This window comes from Typopeltis vanoorti, chromosome 4 (genome assembly GCF_054136105.1).
Source record: "Typopeltis vanoorti isolate ZY-2024b chromosome 4, IOZ_Tvanoo_1.0, whole genome shotgun sequence".
In the NCBI taxonomy this organism is placed as follows: domain Eukaryota; kingdom Metazoa; phylum Arthropoda; class Arachnida; order Uropygi; family Thelyphonidae; genus Typopeltis; species Typopeltis vanoorti.
Window position 1 is genome coordinate 128,484,096 of NC_143552.1, and position 20,847 is coordinate 128,504,942.

Sequence of the window (20,847 nt, forward strand, 5' to 3'; positions counted from 1 at the left end):
GCAGAGTTGCGGACATTGAATGGACCACAATCTGCACAAAATCATTCAGAATTGAGGCTCACAACATGGGTTTCCATGGTAGAATCACAATATGCAAGCCTAACATTACCTGAACCAACATGCAGCATCATCTTTAGTGTGCAAAGAGTGTGTGCAGTGGGATGTGAAAGCTTGGAGAGCTGTGTCATAGAGCAACGAATCATGCTACACCATCCACCACGCAAATGTCCAGTGAACATTGGAGGTGGCAGTGTGATGTATGGTCATGTTTTTCCTGGTTAGGCTCATACCTCTGTTTGTGGTGCCACAAACATTGAACTCTGATAGGTATCTGAACATTCCGGACAATGCAGTGCTCTTACTTTGTGGCATTGCTACGGAATTGACCATTGTCTATTTCAGCAAGACAATGTACCATGTCATAAACGCTAAATAAATAACCATTTATTTAGCGTTTGGCTAAGAAGAATACATGTATATACCACTACACACACACACACACACAAAGAAAAAAAATGGACATACAAGACAATAAAATGTATAAAAGATGTATAAAATAATACAATAGTATGAAGTGATACTGTAGTCATATATACATATAAATATATACAAGCAAGCATAAAGTCCATGCCCTCATTACATGCCTACAGAAAGAATGGTTCAAAATTCCCATTGATCGCTATCATATGCTTCTGGAAAGTGTGCCCAGCAGGATAGCTGCACTCATCACAGCAAAAAGAGGTACTACAATATTATTAAGATGTGTGCCATGGCTGGTTGTTTCCTCATATTTATGGTGTCTGTTGATTTCTTCCAAAGCAGTGTAAGGGTGTATACCTTGCTTGCGAATTTTTGATGCTCCATATCTTCTGGATGTTTTAACATGGTAGGACTTGAATTTGTTAACTGTTTCTTTAGGCAAGGAAGTGACTTTTTTCAATGATTTGCACATCTTATTCTTTTGTGAGTTAAGTTCCCAAGCAAGTTCCAAAAGCCAAAATAATAGCTTCTGTTGAACGGGGAATATACAACCTGCCTCCAGCAACAGTCAATAACATTTGTTTAGATGTGGCCAACATCCTAATCCATTCTAAGCCTCCCAAAAATAATATCCCACACAAAGAAATTATTGCTCTAAAAGAGCTACACAATAATAACCACATTATCATAACCAAAGCAGACAAAGGTAACGCAACTGTGGTGATGAATTCAACAGAATATGAAAGCAAAATGCACACACTCCTACAAGATCAGTCAACATACCATATTATAGATCAGGATCTCACTAACTCACAAAAGAAAAAGGTGTGCAAATCTTTGAAAAAAGTCACTTCCTTGACCTAAAGAACCAGTTAACAAACTCAAGCCCTACCACGTTAAAACACCCAGAATATATGGAACACAAAAAATTCACAAAAAAGGTATATATACCCTTACACCCTATTGTGGATAGTATAAACAGTCCCACATATAAACTTGCTAGACATCTAGCCAAGCTACTAGTCACTATCACAAACAATTCTCTCTTTTTTGTTAAAAATTCTACCTACCCAAAAAGTATTTTAGAAAACCATACCTTAGAAAGTTCAGACATAATGGTGAGTTTTGATATCATCTCACTATTCACAAATGTACCGTTAAACGAAACCCTTGAATTACTAAAGTCACATTTTCCCCCTGATATATTTCAACTACTTAAATTCACAGCACAGGCAGGTTATTTTACATGGAAAGGGAAAATATACAGCAATGGACTTGTACAACTTCTACATAGAACACTTGGAAAAGCTAGCTATCAATACATCCACTCTCAAACCAAGGCTTTTGGCTATGCTATGTTGATGATGTGCTTGCTATTTGGCCACATGGCCCAGACACATTGGATACATTCTTAGTGCATTTAAATAGTCAACACACAAAAATCCACTTTACAATGGAACTAGAAGCTGACAACTGTCTGCCCTTCCTGGATCCACTAATCACACAGCTTCCAGATAGTTCCTTATCATTTTCGGTTTATAGAAAACCCACACATACAGGGAGATATTTACACAAACAATTACACCATCACCCATCTCAACAACATGGTATCCTAAAAACACTAACCTACAGAGCTAGACAGATTTGTTTCAATGACATTGCTCTCACTGCTGAACTCACTCACTCACATCACACATTTTTGGCCAATGGCTATAATCCCTATAAGATCAACAAAATACTAAATGCTCTCCAGAAATCCCCCCCCCCCCCAATGTCTACAACAGAAGACAAAAACTGTCACCATCCCACACATTAAAGGCACATCTGAAAAAAAATATCTAGAGTGCTTAACAAACATCAACTATGCACTGTATTTAAACCGTATGTGAAATTGACAACTTTTATCTGTTCACCCAAGGGTAGAATCACTTCCAGGAGTCTATGAAGTGCCCTGCTTTGTATGACCAAGCTTACTATGGACATCCACCTCAGTGAACATAAAAAAATACATCCAGCACTACTGCTATGACAAGTTCAGGTCTAGCAGACCATGCTTTAGATACCCTAATTAGTATTTTTTTTTTCCCCAATCGATCCTGCACACAGGATCGATTGGAAAAAAATAAAAGTGAGGTTGTTCCTGGAATAAACAGAAGCCTTGAAACATACTCCAAATCTCAATAAGTATGGCTGTATAAATTTGCCAAAGATTTCAGAGACTTTCATCCTAAGACCAAATTAATACTTGCTTTCTGTCTTTTTTTTTTTTTTTCTCCCAATATAGATGGATAATTAGGACTTTCATGTTGTACATTACAACTGTTCAAACTAGTCCCACTGTTATACCTGATTGTTGTTATCTCGCATACTGTGACAAACTGTTTTTGTGCTCTGAAGATGCTGGATAGAATATCAGCGAAATATCAGCAATAAGTTAATAAATATTTTCTTATCAATCTGTGTTCTCATCTATACCATTAAAATTAATCAACATGGTTTGAAACACTGTCTTGTATACAGCTAATTTAGTGTTTTGACTAATTTCTTTCTTACTTATTCCATATAAATTTACTGAGCTGACTTCTTACCATACCAGCTTTACTAATTCTGTTGTCTATTTCCATATTTAATTTGCCATCTTCACTAAAAATTGTGCCTAAATAACTCAAATGTCACACTTGTTCTATAACTTCAAGATTCAAGGTACAGTTGATGTTTCCAATGTTTGTACCTATTTTCATTGTTTTTTTCTTTCTTTTTTTCTGCTGATTTTCACACCAAACTGATTATGACAGTTATTCAATTATTGTTATTATTAAGAGAGACCTCCAGAGACAGGAACTCATCAAGGAAGGTCATAATTATTCACACCAGCTGTCATAACTGTTCTTGAATTCATTCATACTACTTGCATGCATGCGCGCGCACGCACGCACACACACACACACACAACATCCAAAGGCAATCCATTCCAATCACTCACTGCTCTATGAGAGAAATATTTAGCCCTAACCTCCCCTTATCGATAGTGTTCATTCTCAACTTCCATGGATGCCCTTGTGTCCTTTTCCCACCCTCTATAAAATGAAAAATTCCATTTACTAAAATTCTGTATAATCCTTTCAGAAGTTTGCAGGTATCAATAACACCCCTCTTTCTCCTGTCTGCTAGTGTCAGCAGCCTACCAATTCTCAATCTGTCTTCACAATCCTGATATCATTTTTGACACTCTCTTCACAGTGTTGGCATCATCACGGAAAACAGGAGACCAGACTTGCACGAATTAGTCTAAGTGGGGCCTTATCAAGGCCTTGCAAACTGCAAAATGACCATCTTATCTTTACATGTCAAGATTTGTTTCAGTATTGCACTTATTCTCTGAGCTGTATTTGCAATTTTTGCTCTATGACCCTTGAACTTCAACTTCCTGTCTACTAAAACTCTAAGATTGATAACCTCATCATTCTCTTCAAGCATAATCCCACCAATATGATACAACATCGGATATCTAATCACACTGAACAGTATAACCTTACATTTATTAACATCAAAATGACAGCCATTCTCACATGCCCACAGTTCTAGCTTATTCAAATCATTTTGCAAGTAATGCATATCAGCAGCACTCCTGATATGCATTACTTACTCGGTGCACAATAGATAAAGTATCTATTGTGGACCAAGGATTGATCCTTGAGGTACACCACTCTTATCCATACTAATATTTTGTAATCCAATCCCACATTCTCCAATTTATGCAACAACCTTCCATATATTCTGTGAAAAGCCTTAGCAAAATCCAAAAGTATCACAGCGAATCCATTCACACTGTCTAACTCAGTGGAACCATTATTACAGAATGTGAGCAAGTTACTAAAACATGACCTTCCCTTAGTAAACCCATGCTGTTCATTGCCAAGTAGAGATTTTCTGTCAACCCATTTCTGAATGCGAGTCCTAACTTTTCCGAAATCTTTAACACCACTCCTGAGATAGATTGGTCAATAGTTGGATACATGTGTTTTTGCATCACCCTTGTGCAATGAGAGACATTTCCTTTCTTTCAGTGTAGCACGGTGATCAGCATTCATTTTAGAAATTATGGACTTTACAACTGTGTTATAAAAAACTCTTTTAATTTCCTGACGTTTCGATCTTCATATTAAGATCATCATCTGGAGCATATACAAATATACAGGACAAGCTGGGTTACATTACATACAGTAAGTTACAGAAACAATGATTTGATCACTGGTTATTCTACTGGCATGACCTCTAGTAAAAATAAAAAAAAATATTTAGAAACTACATCAAGCTAAATTCTATTTATGATAACATGAATAAACATTCTCTTTCTTATAGATGGTTTTCTTTCAGTAATAATGATGTCCTATTTTTAGCATTACAATTGTTATTTTTGATTTAGGATCCTGGATTATCTATAGTCCTGTTTATAGTTACTCTTAGAGAGTAAGGTTCCATGGGTAGAATATGTGCCTTCCATATGTTTGGGATTTTTAGACCATCAGTATTGTTCAGATTAGGGTGATTGATAATAATCTCACAGGCTTCCTTAAATGTGCGTTCATACCATGTTTTGGTTCACACCAAAACACGCACATTTAAGGACTCATTTAAGGTATGAACACACATTTAAGTTGTCTGATGTAGATAACTAGTGCTTTTCCAGTCAATTCTATGTAAGGTGTTCAGGGCATGATCAGAAAGGCCAGCTTCACCATAATTATTATATTTAATGTGTCGTTTATGTTCTTTTTGTCTGATAGGAATTGTGCGTCCTGTTTCCCCCATATATGGTATGTTACAGGAGCAATAAATATGGTATACCCCAGGGTGGGCCAGCGGAGGGAGTGGGTCTTTGGATGAGTTGAGTAAGCTTTGTTAAAAACTATCAGCCTAGTATATGCAACATTGAACTCATCGCTACCTCTTCACCTTATGAGAAACTCATGTGGATGAGGAAGAAATACTAGAGCTGTTGCACAAACTGAATAAGAATTCTGCAATAGGAACTGATGGGATATCAGCTGGCCCCACCCTGGAGTATACCATATTTATTGCTTTTGTAACATACCATATATAGGGGAAACAGGGCGCACAATTCCTATCAGACAAAAAGAACATAAACGACACATTAAATATGATAATTGCATTAAGGAGAGCGGTTGGAGTCTGGTTAAACAATGATAGTGGAATGAATGTGTGCAAAAAGTGTAAAGAATGCGAGGATATAAAGAGTGTTTCAGGTCGTGTGAGTGATATCATTGTCGAAAGTGAGAATCTAGATAACAGTGATATGCGAGGTATGAATGGTGATATTTGTGAGGTAGTACCTGATAACTGTGAGAGTGGCATTGAAAGTGAGAATGAAAGTAAACATACAGAACGATTGAATGAATCATCGGAGAATAAAAATGATGACACTGACGCAATGAGTGAGATCACTCTACTACATGGAGCGATACATAGGGCAAATCGGCAGTTGGAGCGCTGGCAAAAATGTTTACCAAGCGTACTAATAATCGGCAAAAGTATGATAGAAAAAATAAGGGTATGATAGTGAGTGTAAACAAAATGAAAGAGCGAGTGTTGTATGGAGATTCCTTAGTAAGAGGTGTGTTAGTTGAGAGTTTAACAAAATCGTACCAACCTGGTGCAAACATTAAGAATGTAAGCGAGTCAATTAGAATGCAAAAGCAGCAGGTGAAAGAATTGATAGTGGTGGCAGGTACAAATGATTTGAAAGGAAACAAAATGCTATGAGTGAGGTTGTGAAGGAATTGCTTGAGGTACCATAAGAGAAGAGTGAGAGAGTTAGGATGGTGAGTCTGTTGCCGCAGTATGACAGTGAAGAGTATAGAAGGAGGGCCATAATTGCTAATGACTTTCGAGATTTGCAGGTGCTCCAACTGCCACTTTGCACTGTGTAATACTCCGCATAACCATACGATCTCACTGCTTACAAATAATTCCTCATTTTTTTCATCATTTAAACCATTTTCTCTCTCTGTATAATTGCTTTCACTCTCTCTTTTTGATCACCGTTCTCATTGCCATTTTGTACAATATCGTAATTCCCTATCAAGCCACTAATTTCTGGCTTTCTTCTACCACAACAATCTCAAGACCCGACACATACTTCAATTCCTCACTTTCCTTACACTTTCTGCACAGTCTCTCATCACTATCATTTTCCATCCAAACTCCAACCTCTTTTGGGAAAGCATACATTCCACACACATATCACACTGGACAAACTCCCTCACATTAAAGTTTTTGAACAACGCCGTCGTATTTTTGGATGCCATTATTTTTCATCGCATTGGCACCAGGTGCTACTCTATGAAACGTATCTTTAAAATACTAAGTTAAATAAAACTAAATTCACACCAAAATTACACAGACACAACAAGCTACCAAAAATAAACAATACTACTTAAAGATTTAAACCAATATTCCAATTTTCACTCAAAATAATACTTAGCTTTCAGGAGCTCTCTGAAAACACTATGAATATTAACCAAGGCAACAAACAAATTCTACTCTTTTGTTTCTGATACACTTCACATTTGTGTACAGACATAATAAATTATCTACATGCTCTTTTGTATACACTAGTATAGCCTGCATGACACATTTCGACAATTGCAGATCTCTGTTACTATCTAGTTCCTTACTTATGCAAAAATCGCTAGACACGTTGGATAGGTCCGAACTGGAGGAATACAGAATCGTTTCCTCTTCATAATCATTTCCACAATAATAATAATAATAACCATTCCTTTGATTAACACAGTTATCTACAATTGTCACTTTTACACACAGATTTTCTCGATTCCTCCAATCAGATATGTTTTCCCCAACTCTCTTTGTTAGGTTTTATATCAATTAATCATTTTTCAAGACTCCTGATGCTAAATGCATTCAAGTTCAGGCCATATCTTTTATACAAACACAATCTTCTCTCAAACAAATCTGAAAACAAACCACAACTTAATCACCAGAGTTAAATATCAGTACTATCAACATAAGAAGCCTGAATGGCAAAGAAGTGGAGCTAGCTGAGGAATTAGATAAGTACCAGATCAACATAATAGGGGTGACTGAAACAAAAAAGACAAAAACTGGTGAGATCTTTCTGAGCAATAAATACAAAATGTTATATTCAAGCAATGACAATCAAGGAAAAGAAGGAGTAGCCATAGTCTTCAAAACAAAATACGAGGCTAATCTTCTTGAATGGCAGGCAGTCTCAAGTAAAGTAACGTGGGCAAATATGAGAATGGGGAAACTGGACAATGAGACTTATTTGTGCCTACGGTCCCACAGAAGGTTCTACCAAAGTAGAAGTGGAGGAATTTTTTGAGGCTTTAGAAAAAGCAACCGACACAATGAAAAAGGAAAAGTCGGTCCTTGTTGAGAATCTAAATAGCAGAGTAGGAAATGATTGTCAGACACACAAAAATATTTTGGGAAAATTTGGAGAAAACAGCAAAGTTAATAATCATGGCAAATACTTCTTGGATTTCGGCTCAGGACATGGACTAGTTATTACTAACACCATGTTCCAACATAAAAATGTGCAGAAATTCAAATGGAGAGAAGAGGCAAGGAATAAGAAAGGTCTCATTGACTATGTTATTGTTGATAGTGATGTTTTCTCCCTGGTGCAGGACACCAGAGTGTACAGAGGATTTGAAATTGGAAGTGATCACTATTTAGTCTTGAGCAGGATAAAATTGAATTCATCATCATCAAATTCCTGACATATGCCCTCAAGGGGTGTAAAGGATATGATAGTACTTCATGAAAAATTTACCTCATTACTAACTTCCTACCTACAATTTTCCTCCAAATCAGTCTGTTACTTGTCAAGCTCCAACATCATTATCAGATCTTATATTTCTATCATCTAAGGCACAATCCACCTATATCTTAGTGTTCCTATGGGTCGTTTTCCTACCAACCTGGCAGAAAACAGTTGTTTTGCTAATCTTTCCTTGCCATTCTGTTCAAGTGACCATACCACCTGTGATTAGCTCTGTTAATTCCTGGATGCTGACAATGTCAATGTCCTAATATCTTCATTTTTAATATGATGTTGCCATTGATGCCATCTGTTCATGCCTGTAATCTTTCTCAGGAATTCTCTTGTCTCTGGTCGAGAAAGTTTTTCTTCTGACCCAGCTCTCAGATCGATAAGTTAAAACTCGTTTGAATACGGTCTTGTATAGAGCTAATTTAGTGTTCCGATTAATTTCTCTCTTATTCCATATGAATTTATTCAATTCACTTCCTACAATACCAGCTTTGTTGATTTGTTGTCTATTTCTATATTTAATTTACCATCTTCACTAAAAATCGTGCCTAAGTAGTTGAAATGTTTTACTTGTTCCACAGGTTCCCCATTCAAAACACAGTTGACATTTTCAATGATTCCACCTACTTTCATTGTCTTTGTCTTTTTATTGCAGCCTTCATACCATATCTATTACAACAGTTATTCAATTTAGCCAGGGAATCTTGCAAACTTGTAGCGGATTTATTTAGAAGTATAACATTGTTCGCATAAAGCAAAGAGCTGACATTAACATCTCAAATTCTGATATCATGTTTAATACCACTTTCTTTCATAAAGTGATCCATATATATAATGAATAACAGAGGGTATAATATACATCCTTGTCTCACACCAGATTTAAGATTAAACCATCTTTCTGTACTTCCTTCGATTCTAACTACTGACTTGCAACTCAAATAAAGACTAAGTATTGTTTGATATAATGCCCCATTGACACCATATAACTGCAGCGTATTGAATAGCTTCTCTCTTGGCACCTTATCATATGTCTTTTCCAGATCGACAAAACTTAAATACAGATCTTTGTTATATTCCCATGCTTTCTCAACTAACTGTCGTAAAGTGAAGATCTGATCCTGACAGCCTCTATTTGGCCAGAATCCAGCTTGTTCTTCACCAAGCTCTCTTCCACAATCCTTCTCAACCGTTTCTCAAGTATACTTGCATATGTCTTACCAGGAACACTCAGTAATGAAATGGCTCACATTCAGTTTTATTTCCCTTTTAATATATGGGTACTATGAGAGCTCTATGCCGATCATCTGGAATTCGTCCTTCTGGCCAGGCCTTCTGAACTATGCACTGCAGCCACTGTATGACTTTTATACCTCCATACGTGAGTATTTCTGGTCGAATATCATCTACTCCTGCTGCCTTTCCACATTTCAGGCTTTTGATGGCTTTTTCTATTTCAGGTATGGATATGTATTCCTGATTGCATGCCTGGTCAGTGTTTTTTATCACTGTTCTGTCACTGCTTGTTTCATTTAGCAATTTTTCGAAGTAATTACTCCATACTTCAAGGATATCTTTTTCTTCTGTTTTCATGTCAGCTTTATCATCTCTAACTCCTTTTACAGCACTCTTTCCACCATTTCTAAGCTTCTTCAACAACCTCCAGAATATCTTACCACCTTCTTGATATTTATTTTCTATGTTCTTGCCAAAGTCCTCGCATGACTTTTGTTTAGCTAGTTTTACGCAGTATTTAACTTTCTTACATTTGTCTCTGTATTTTCTAAGAGCACAAGCTGACTTATATCCCAGGAACTTTTGGTATGCTTTCTTCTTTTCCTTCAATGTCTCTTTAACTTTCTGTGTACACCATGGGGTTCTGATTTTTCTATCCTTGCAGACAACTTCACCACATGCTTCTCTGGCTGAATCAATCAAGTTACTTCAGGAATTTCCAACACTAAACCTCCAAGGTTTGATTCCTGTTCTCAAACTCTTTCATTTTTTCTTCAATAATCTTCGTGTATTTTAGTCTACACTTCACATCTGAGAGCTGCTCAACTTTTATTTGCTTTAAAACTTTCTTACATGTTCTACTTTTCAATATGAAATTCAATTTTATCCTGCTCAAGACTAAATGGTGATCACTTCCAATTTCAAATCTCCTCTGTACACTATAGTGTCCTGCACCAGTGGGAAAACACCACCATCAACAATAACAGTCAATGAGACTTTTCTTATTCCTTGCCTCTTCTCTCCATGTGAATCTCTGCACATTTTTATGTTGGAACTTGGTGTTAGTAATAACTAGTCCATGTCCTGAGCAGAAATCAAATAGATATATGCCATTATTATTAGCTTTGCTCTTTTCTCCAAATTTTCCCAAAATATTTTTGTATGCCTTTCAATAATTTCCTACTCTGCTATTTAGATCCCCAACAAGGACCAACTTTTACTTTTTCATTGTGCCAGTTGCTTTTTCTAAAGTCTCAAAAAATTCCTCCACTTCTACCTTAGTAGAACCATCTGTGGGACCATAGGCACAAGTAAGTCTCATTGTCCAGTTCCCCATTCTCATATTTTCCCACATTACTTTATGTTGCATCAGAAAGATCTCACCAGTTTTTGTCTTTTTTGTTTCAGTCACCCGTATTATGTCGATCTGATACTTATCTAATTCCTCAGCTAGCTCCATTTCTTTGCCATTCTGGCTTCTTATGTTGATAGTACCAATGTTTAACTCTGGTGATGTTGAGTTGGGGTGCGATTTCAGATTTGATCCAGTAGCTGACTTTTCGCTGTTTGTCCTGGTTCCCTGGCGAAAACAACGAGGGCCTTGTTTAACCGGGCGACACCCCAGCCGGCATGAAATTTTGTCATGTATCATCATTTTGTATTTTGGTTTAGCCAGTAAGAATACAATTTGGTCGAATAAATTCCAAATTGCCAGTCCATCCTCATTCGTTCGGTATCCAGGTAGATACCCAACAGGGTGCACCACGAGAAGGTGAGGATTAGACATTAGGTCAGAAGCCCTGGTAGATTCTCCGCATTCTTTTAAAGGCTATGTTGGAGTCTCCTATGAGTTATACAGCTTTGACCCTTAGGAAACCCTGTGGTCAGGGGGTGCTTCTTAAGGGTGGTATTAAACATGATATCAAAATTGTAGATGTTAATATCAGCTCTTTGCTTTATGCGGACGATGTTATACATCTAAATAAATCCGCTACTAGTCTGCAAGATTCACTAACTAAATTGAATAACTGTTGTAATATATATGGTATAAAGGTCAGCAATAAAAAGACAAAGACAATGAAAATAGGCAGAATCATTGAAAATGTCAACTGTGTTGTGAATGGAGAACCTGTGGAACAAGTAAAACATTTCAGCTACTTAGGGACGATTTTTAATGAAGATGATATTAAATTAAATATAGAATTAGACAACAGAATCAACAAAGCTGGTATGGTAGGAAGTCAATTGAATAAATTCATATGGAATAAGAGAGAAATTAGTCGGAACACTAAATTAGCTGTATACAAGACAGTGTTCAAACCAGTTTTAACTTATAGACCTGAGAGCTGGGTCAGAAGTAAAACACTTGACCAAAGACTAGAGACTACAGATATGAGAGTCCTGAGAGAGAGAGAGATTAGAGGCATGAACAGATGGCATCGATGGCAATATCATATTAAAAACGAGGATATTAGAAAAGAACTTGATATTGTCAGCATCCAGGAATGCGTTAGCAGAGCTAATCTCAGGTGGTATGGTGACTTAAGCAGAACGGGCAAGGAAAGATTAGCAAAACAGTTGTTCTCTGCCAGGTTGGCAGGAAAACGACCCAGAGGAAGACCAAGATATAGGTGGACTGATACAGTACAAAGTGCCTTAGATAATAGAAATGTAAGATCTGATAATGTTGGAGTCTTGACAAGTAACAGATTGATTTGGAGGAAAATTGTAAATAGGAAGTTAGTAATGATCTAAATTTTTCATGTAGTACTATCATATCCTGTACACCCTTGAGGATACATGGCAGGAATTTGATGATGATGATGATGATGATGTGTTATAATTTTAATTTCTGCTCTGGGAAAACTTGACGTTATAACTGCCTCATCAATGGATTGTTTTATGATAGTCACCATATGAAATAACATCCTTCTTTTATAATCAACTTTACTTACCAAATTTTTGTTATTACACACTAACTTACCTGATTCCATGCTTTGTTTTCCATTCTGCTGTTCAGATTTTTGTATTCTCTCTCTTTGTTCCTCTAAAAGCTGCTGGACTTTCTGTAGTTCCCTCACTGTCTGTCTAATAATCTGCTTTAACCTAGCAATCTCAGAGATAAATTATTTTCAATATCCTCTTCATTATTGTCTAGTGGACAAAATCTTCTTGTTCCCTACTTTGCTGTTCTTGTTAGCATTCTGTTTCTTCTGCATTTTTTGGTGCAATTTAACAGTTGTATTTAACTTTTTGATTGTTAATATTTGGTCCTTTTTTTATACTAAATAAGAGACATTTTCTTTGGATTTTATTGGACCATGATTCTTTATAATTATATGTATATAATCATCTACCAGTTTCGCTAGCTGGAGTCTGTCTGGCTCCTTCAGGACGAGAGTGGTTATACTAACATTAAATGCCACAACAGAAGAATGCAGTAATGACCTTAAAATCAGTTAAAAAAATTTGAAAAGGATGTGTGACATTAAGAGCATAAAGCATGGAGACAATCATTGTGGGTTGTTTTTCTCTATAGAAACAACCCACAGCGACATCCTCAAGTGATACAGTACACATCGTCATACCTTATGCAGGCTCAGTCTCCACCAAAATAGCAAAAATCATGAAGTCTTTCAAATACGCAGGAGTATACAACATCCCATGTTCCTGTGGACTGAATTATGTAGGCCAAACATCACGAAGCCTAGAAATTCTAAAAAAAAGAACATATTGGAGATGTCAACAACAACAGAACAGACACCTCAGGATTAGCACACCATTTCTCAATTTTGAACCATTCCATTGATTGGGACAACAGCTCCGTGTCGTACATTGAAGAAGATTTCAAATGTAGAAACTTTAACGAAGCTGTAGTGGTACTCCGGACAGGAAACAATATCAATAGAAATCAAGGCATGATATTAAAAGACATTTGAAAAAGCTTAATAAATTCACTATGTTCAGCAGAACTGAATTACATGAAAAACTATAAAACGAGATCTACTAACAATGATTAAGTCTCCACGCTTTATGCTCTTAACGTCACGCATCCTTTTTCAATTTTTTTAACTGATTATAAGGTCGTTACTGTTCTTCTGTTGTAGCATTTAATGTTAGTATAACCACTCTCGTCCTGAAGAAGCCAGACAGACTCCAGCTGGTGAAACTGATAGACTATTATATACATATGATTATAAAGAATCATGGTCCAATAAAATGCAAAGAAAATGTCCATTATTTAGCTGTATTTAACATTAAAATATTACAATAAAAATATGCCATAAAGACACTAAATACTCTAAAACACTAATTTTCAAAGGAAAAAACAATAAAACAGACAAAAATCACCAATTTTACATGTGCGCTAAATTACACCAACCACTCTCCATGTTAGTCATGGAATCTTACAGACTTGTACTAGATTTATTCAGAAGTATAACATCACCTGCATAAAGTAAAGAGCTAAGATTAACATTGACAATTTTGATATCGGATTTAATACCACTTCCTTTTATAATGTGATCCATATAGATAATGAATAACAGTGAAGATAATGTGCACCCTTGGTGCACACCTGATTTAACCTCAAATCATCTTCTTGTACCTCTTTCAAATATATATTATGTATTGCGTGATATAATGTCCCAATTACACCATATAACTGTAGCACTTTGATGAGCTTTTCTTTAGGCATCTTGTCATATGGCTTTTCCAAATATATGAAACTTAAATATAAATCTTTGCTATATTCCAAAGATTTCTCAACATTTGCCTTAAAGTGATCTGATTCTGACAACCTTTATTTGGTCTGAATCTAGGTTGTTCTTCACTCTTTCCTTCTACAATTTTTTTTAGCTGTTTCTCAAGTACACTTGCATAAATCTTACCATGAACACTCAGTAGGGAAATTTCTCTGTAATTCTTACATTCGGTTTTATTTCCTTTTAACAGATATGTACTATTATGTATTAATCATCTAAAATTTGCACCAGTGACCAGGCAATTTAAATTATACAGTCTAGCCATTGTGAAACTTTTATTCCTCAATACTGAAGCATTTTGATCTAATCAGTGCGACAGGATATGGTGTCGCACTGATTAGATCGTCGGCTTGTCGAGAGCTCCTGAAAAGATTAGTATTATTTTGTGTTAACATTAGATATTTTACTAGAATTTTAAGTAGTATTGTTTGCATTTTGTTTCTTGGTGTGTCTGTGCAATTTTTGCGTGTTTTCTGTTATTTTAATTAGTATGCCTTGCGAAGAGCGGTGGGAGTCTGGTTAGAAAGTGATAGTGGAATTAATATGCGTAGAAAGTGTAAAGAGAATAAGGACTTAAAGCGTGTTTCGTGTGTCGAGACTGATATCGTTAACGATAGTCAGAATGTAGAAAATGGCAGTGTGCTAGAGAATTGCGTGGTAGTGCCAGATAGGTGTGAGAGCGTCGCTGAAAGTGTAAATGAAGGTAGAAACACAGAAAGAATGGATGATTTGATCGATAATGAAAATGGTGAGATAAATCCGAGTAGCGAAATTGCCCGTTTGAATGGCGCGATACACAGAGCCAAAAGACAACTGGAGCGTATGGAAAAATGTGTGTTGAACGTACCGACAAATAACCGGCGGAAGTCTGTGAGGGCAAATAATAGAATGTTCGTAAACGTCAATAAAATGAAGGAGCGAGTGCTGTATGGGGATTCGCTATTAAGAGGCGTAATAATTGAGAGTTTAACGAAGTCGTACCAGCCGGGTGCGAACATAAAGGACGTCAGCGAATCTATTCGACTGCAAAAACAGAGGGTGAAAGAGATGATAATCGTGGCAGGAACAAATGATTTGAAAGAGGACAAAATGGAAATGATAGAGGATGTGAGGGAGTTGTTTGAGGTAGCAAAAGAGAAGAGTGAGAGAGTTAGGATGGTGAGTATCTTACCACGGTATGACAGCGAAGTGTTTAGAAGGAGGGCCATAATTGCCAATGACTTTATGCGTGGGTTATGCATGGAGAATTGCGTGGAATTTGTGGATGTGTATAATGAGTTCGATGGGCGAAAGGACTTATATAAGATGGATGGATTACATTTGAATGGAGTTGGTGTACGGAGACTTGAAAGAGTGTTGATGAATGATGTGGAAGTGGATGTACAGACTCAGGGAAACTAGATTTATTAAGAGGGGGGAGTAGATATGCAGACTTTAGGGGGAGGCAGTTAAGTGTATGAATGAGTATATTATGCCTGGGTGAGTACGACGGACAACAAATCAGAATGGGATAGTTAGTATAGGGCATCAAAGTAAGGATGGGACAAATGGGCTCTGTGATTCATGTACACTAATGCCAGGAGTATTAGGAACAAGAAGGAAGAGTTTTTGGCAATGGTTGGCACTTCCAGGCCACAGGTTGTCGGTATTAGTGAAACATGGCTGACAGAAGATGATAAAGCTAGTGGGATTGAATGCGACGGGTATAGCGTGTTCAGGAGTGACAGGGTGAATAAAAAGGGGGGGAGGAGTGTTATTGATGATAGCTGATGAGCTTCAGCCAAGGAGTATAGAAGTTGAACTGCAGGATGGGGAAAAAAAGCACATTTGAGGCTGTTTGGTGTGAGATAGAATCTAGCAGAACAAAATATACAATTGGGTGCTGCTATAGACCGGGTGATGGAGTGGATGGTGGGGATAGTATGCATAAGCAAATAGAAGAAATGAGTGGAAGGAGGGTAATTATTATGGGTGATTTCAATTATGGTAACATTGACTGGAAAGAGGAGAGGGCACATGGGAGGAAGGAATTGGATTTTATGCAGTTATTAAGGGACAACTATCTACGGCAACATGTACTGGAAAATACCAGGGGGCAGAGAGTGCTGGACCTAGTAATTGCAACTGAGAATGTGGCTGTAACGAACATGACTTGGGAGGTGGCTAAAGGAGTCAAATTTACAATTAAGACAGGGTACATGTGGAATTACCGGGCTGGTAAGTATGACAAGCTTAGGTGTGTGCTTGGCTCAATGCCATGGCATGTAAAACTGCAAGGGCTGGATATTGATAGTGCATGGGAGGTGGTTAAGAACTGTTTGCAGGAGGCAATGGTTGACTATACCAAGAGTCCGAATAATAAATCAAGTAGGGGTTAAATGGATGAATAACATTATTAAGCTTGAGCTGCAAAAAAAGAAACAATTGTGGAGGGAATTTAAGGAGAAGGGTGACCATCAGGTGCAGGAACAGCATAAAGCTCAGGCCAGGATGGTAACAAGGGTGGTAAGAAAAGCACAAGCAGATTACGAAAGGAAATTGGCCATGCAGGCTAAAGAGAATTCCAAACAGTTTTTTCAATATGTTGCAAGTAAAAGGAAAAATGCTCATGGTAGAATGATCTTAAAAAATGCCGAGAGTAGGGAGGTAACCGAATCAGTCGATGTTGTGGAATTACTGAGCGAGCACTTTGCAAGAGTATATCATCCAGGTGGTGACTCTGCAGAAATGGAAGAACCAACAGCTTATACTGGATTGTGATGAATGAAGTAGAGGTAACTAGTCCATTACAGAACCTCAATGTCAATACATCTGTGGGATTGGATGGTATACCAGCTCGTGTCGTACGTGAAGCGGCCAAAGAATTGTCAGTGCCCTTGACCATTTTGTTTAATTTGAGCCTCAGGACTGGGTCAGTCCCAAGGGGGTGGAAAGAGAGGAAAATAGTTCCACTGCACAAAGGTGGTTCCAAGGCTGCTGTTGAAAATTACCAGCCAATCAGCATAACAGGAATCATTATCAAGGTCTTAGAGAAAATAGTCAAGAGGAAAATGCAAGATTGGATAGAAGAAAATGGGATACTGTATCGGGGACAGCATGGTTTTGTGAAGGGTAGGTCATGCCTCAGTAACTTGCTCACGTATTATAACACAGTGACGGCTGAACTGGATAAGGGTAATGGGTTTACAGTTATTCTACTGGACCTTGCTAAGGCCTTTGACAGGATACCACATGGAATTCTAATCAGTAAATTGCAGCATATGGGAATGGACATAGGGTTGGTGAGATGGATAGGAGGGTGGTTGACGGAGAGATAGAGAGTGGTTTACTCAGGAGTAGAGTCCACAAGACGGCCTGTGACTAGTGGTGTGCCACAAGGATCTGTTCTTGGACCACTGCTGTTTAATTTGTTCATAAATGATATAGGAAAGGATCTGAGAGGAACAGTTCATTTGTTTGCAGATGATGCGAAGTTGGGTAGGGCAATAGTGAATGCAGATGAGGTCAAAATTTTGCAGGATGATTTGGATAGATTGGAGGTCTGGACTAGGGAGAATGGATGTCAATTTAATGTGGCAAAATGTAAGGTTATGCATTTTGGGGTGAAAAGATTGGAGGCAGTTTACTGCATTGGTGGAACCGTGCTCCAGGAAATTGATGAGGCACGAGATTTAGGAGTGTTGGTGGATAAGGAATTGAAATTTAGGGGACACATTGCAAAAGTGGCCAAATCAGCTCATCAAATCACTTGGTTGCTGAAGAATACGTTGACAAGCAGAGACAAGTAGGTTATTGTTTCTCTGTATCGAGCCATGATAAGACCCCATCTCGACTACTGTGCTCAGATTTGGTCATCTAGGTTTCTTCTTGATGGGGAGGAGGTGGAGAGGATCCAGAGGCGAGTGACCAAGATGATAGCAGGTCTGTGGAATGAATCGTATGAGAACAGGTTGAGGATTTGTGGGTTACAAAAATTGGTTGATAGGCGGAGGAGGGGAGATATGATTGAGACATTGAAATTACTGAAGGGTTTCTATAAAATTAATTCAGAAGATATTTTTGAGAACAGGGCTGGTTGTGGGAGGACTAGGGGACATCCATGGAAACTGGGCAAAAGTGTGGTTAGTAAAGGTGTTAGAGCTGGGTTCTTTACTTTTAGAGTAGTGAATGAGTAGAATGTGCTCCCTGAGTCTGTGGTGGATGCTGTGACAGTGAATGAGTTTAAGGCGAGGTATGATAGATACTGTATGAATGTCGAATAGTTGTGATGAATATGATTTAGGGCCTCCCTCGATGAGTCTAATGACTCCCTGGAGTTGTCCGTAATAATAGTAATAATTTCTAGCAGGATATCATCTTCTCAGCTACTATTCAAGATTTCAGGTTTTTGATGGCTTTTTCTACCTCTAGTACTTTTCTGCACTCCTGATTGCATTCCTCTTGATTATTTTCTGCTACTGTTCCGTCACTTCGTGTTTCATTCAATAATCTTTCAAAGTAGTTATTCCAGAACATCTAGATTATCTTTATCTTTAGTTATCATGTCACCTTTATCATCTCCGATTCTTTTTATAGTACTCTTTCCTCCATTTCTAAGCTTTTTTCAACAGTCTCCAAAACATTCTGCCACCTTTCTGATATTCATTTTGTAGGTTCTTACCAAAGTCTTCCCATGACTTTTGTTTAGCTACTTTTACATAGTGCTTCAGTTTCTTACATTTTTCTCTGTATTTTCTAAGAGTACAAGCTGACTTACTTGTCAGGAACTTTCTATATGTTTTCTTCTTTTCCAAACTGGCTCTTTAGCTTCTTGAGTCCACCATGGAGTTCTGATTTTCTATTCTTATAGAAGACAACTTCTCCACATGCCTCTCTGGCTGAATCAATCAAAGTTTTCTTCAGGGTTTGCAATTGAATCTCCAATATTTGTTTTCTTGTGTTTGTCTTTCATTTTTTTTCTTGAATGTTTGTGTATTTTAGTCTACAGTTTACCTATGACAGCTGTTCAACTTTGATTTGTTTCAAAACTTTCTTATACATCCTTTTCTATATGAAGTTCAATTTTATTCTGCTCCTTTCTTCCTCAACACTAAATGGTAATCACTTCCAATTTCAAATCCTCTGTATCTTGTTTTGACCCTGTGAGAAAATGGCTATCAACAATAACATAGCCATTGAAGCTTTTCTTATTTCTTGCTTCTTCTATTCATGTGAATTTGTTCACAATTTTATGTTGGCACATGGTGTTAGTAATAACTAGTACATGTCATGAACAGAAAACAAAGTAATTACCATTATTATTAGCTTTGTTTTTTTTTTCCTCCAAATTTTCCCGGAACATTTCTATGCGTCTGGTAATAATTTCGTACTCTGCTGCTTAGATCTCTAACAAGGGCCAACTTTTCCTTTTTAATCGTGTCAGCTGCCTTCTCTAATCCTCAAAAAATCCCTCCATTTCTTCCTTAATAGAACCTTCTGCATGTTCTTTTTAGGCACAAAATATGAGGATGTGCTGAAAAGTTGTGATAATTACCATGAAGGAATTGAGGTGTTTGACATGTCTTTTTATATATTTTAAAAGAACAAATAATTACAATTTGATGAAGCATGAGGGTGGGTTAAAGGATTTAAGATATGTTCTTTTTTGTGGTTATATCAGTTGCTTTAATATCATTTTTATTCTAGGTGTTTATCAGAATTTTTCAGCCCCCCCCCGTCTGGTTTCCCATTCTGATATTTTCCCACATCACTCTACTTGATACTGTCTGTCACTCAAGAAGATTATCTTAATATTTAGTGTCGAATACTATAGCTACTCCTTCTTTTCTTTGATTGTTATTGCCAGAATACAACATTTTGTATTTGTTGTTCAGAAAGATATCTAACCTGTTTTTTTGTCTTCTTTAAATCGTGCCTATCATGTCAATGATTTCATTATTGAACCTTCTTACCAATCTTGAACTTTTCTGATGTTCAGTTGGGACGTGTTGGAGGATTTGTTCCAGCAGCTGACTTTGTGCTGTTAAGTCTGGTTCTCTGAAAAAACAATGGAGAGGGGGGGGGGCTTGTTTAATCCGACAATGACTCAGCCAGCATGAATTTCTATTATATTGTATCATCATTTTACATTGTGGTTTAGGCTAAAACTGCACACCCATCCTCATTTGTTCAGTATCCAGGTAGATACTTAACAAGGTGTACCATGAGAAGGAGAGGATTGAACATTAGGTCAGAAGCCCCAGTCAGTTTTCTCCATTCTTTAGAAGGCTACATGGAGGAGGTCTCATCCCAGTTATACAGCTTTGACCTTAAGCACTCCATTGTTACTATACTTTATTTAGTGATATAATAAAACTACTTGTTTTTCTTGGTTCTGTAGTATAGTGCTTGTTGAAGATGGGATATTTTTTTAACACTATAGTAACATTTTCATTCTAGTCTTCGGAAAGAATAGATGTAACGGGTAAAAACATCCCATCTTCAACAAACTTTTTTCATTTATTCGTGAATAAAAATGAATCTTGTGTATTA

General features: G+C 37.2%; 1 protein-coding gene across 1 annotated transcript in view; it reads right to left on the minus strand.

Annotated features, from left to right (window-relative positions):
• The window catches only part of LOC150107669 (uncharacterized), a 226,910-nt gene that overhangs the window by 36,484 nt on the left and 169,579 nt on the right, over window positions 1–20,847 (minus strand). The window lies entirely within an intron of this gene.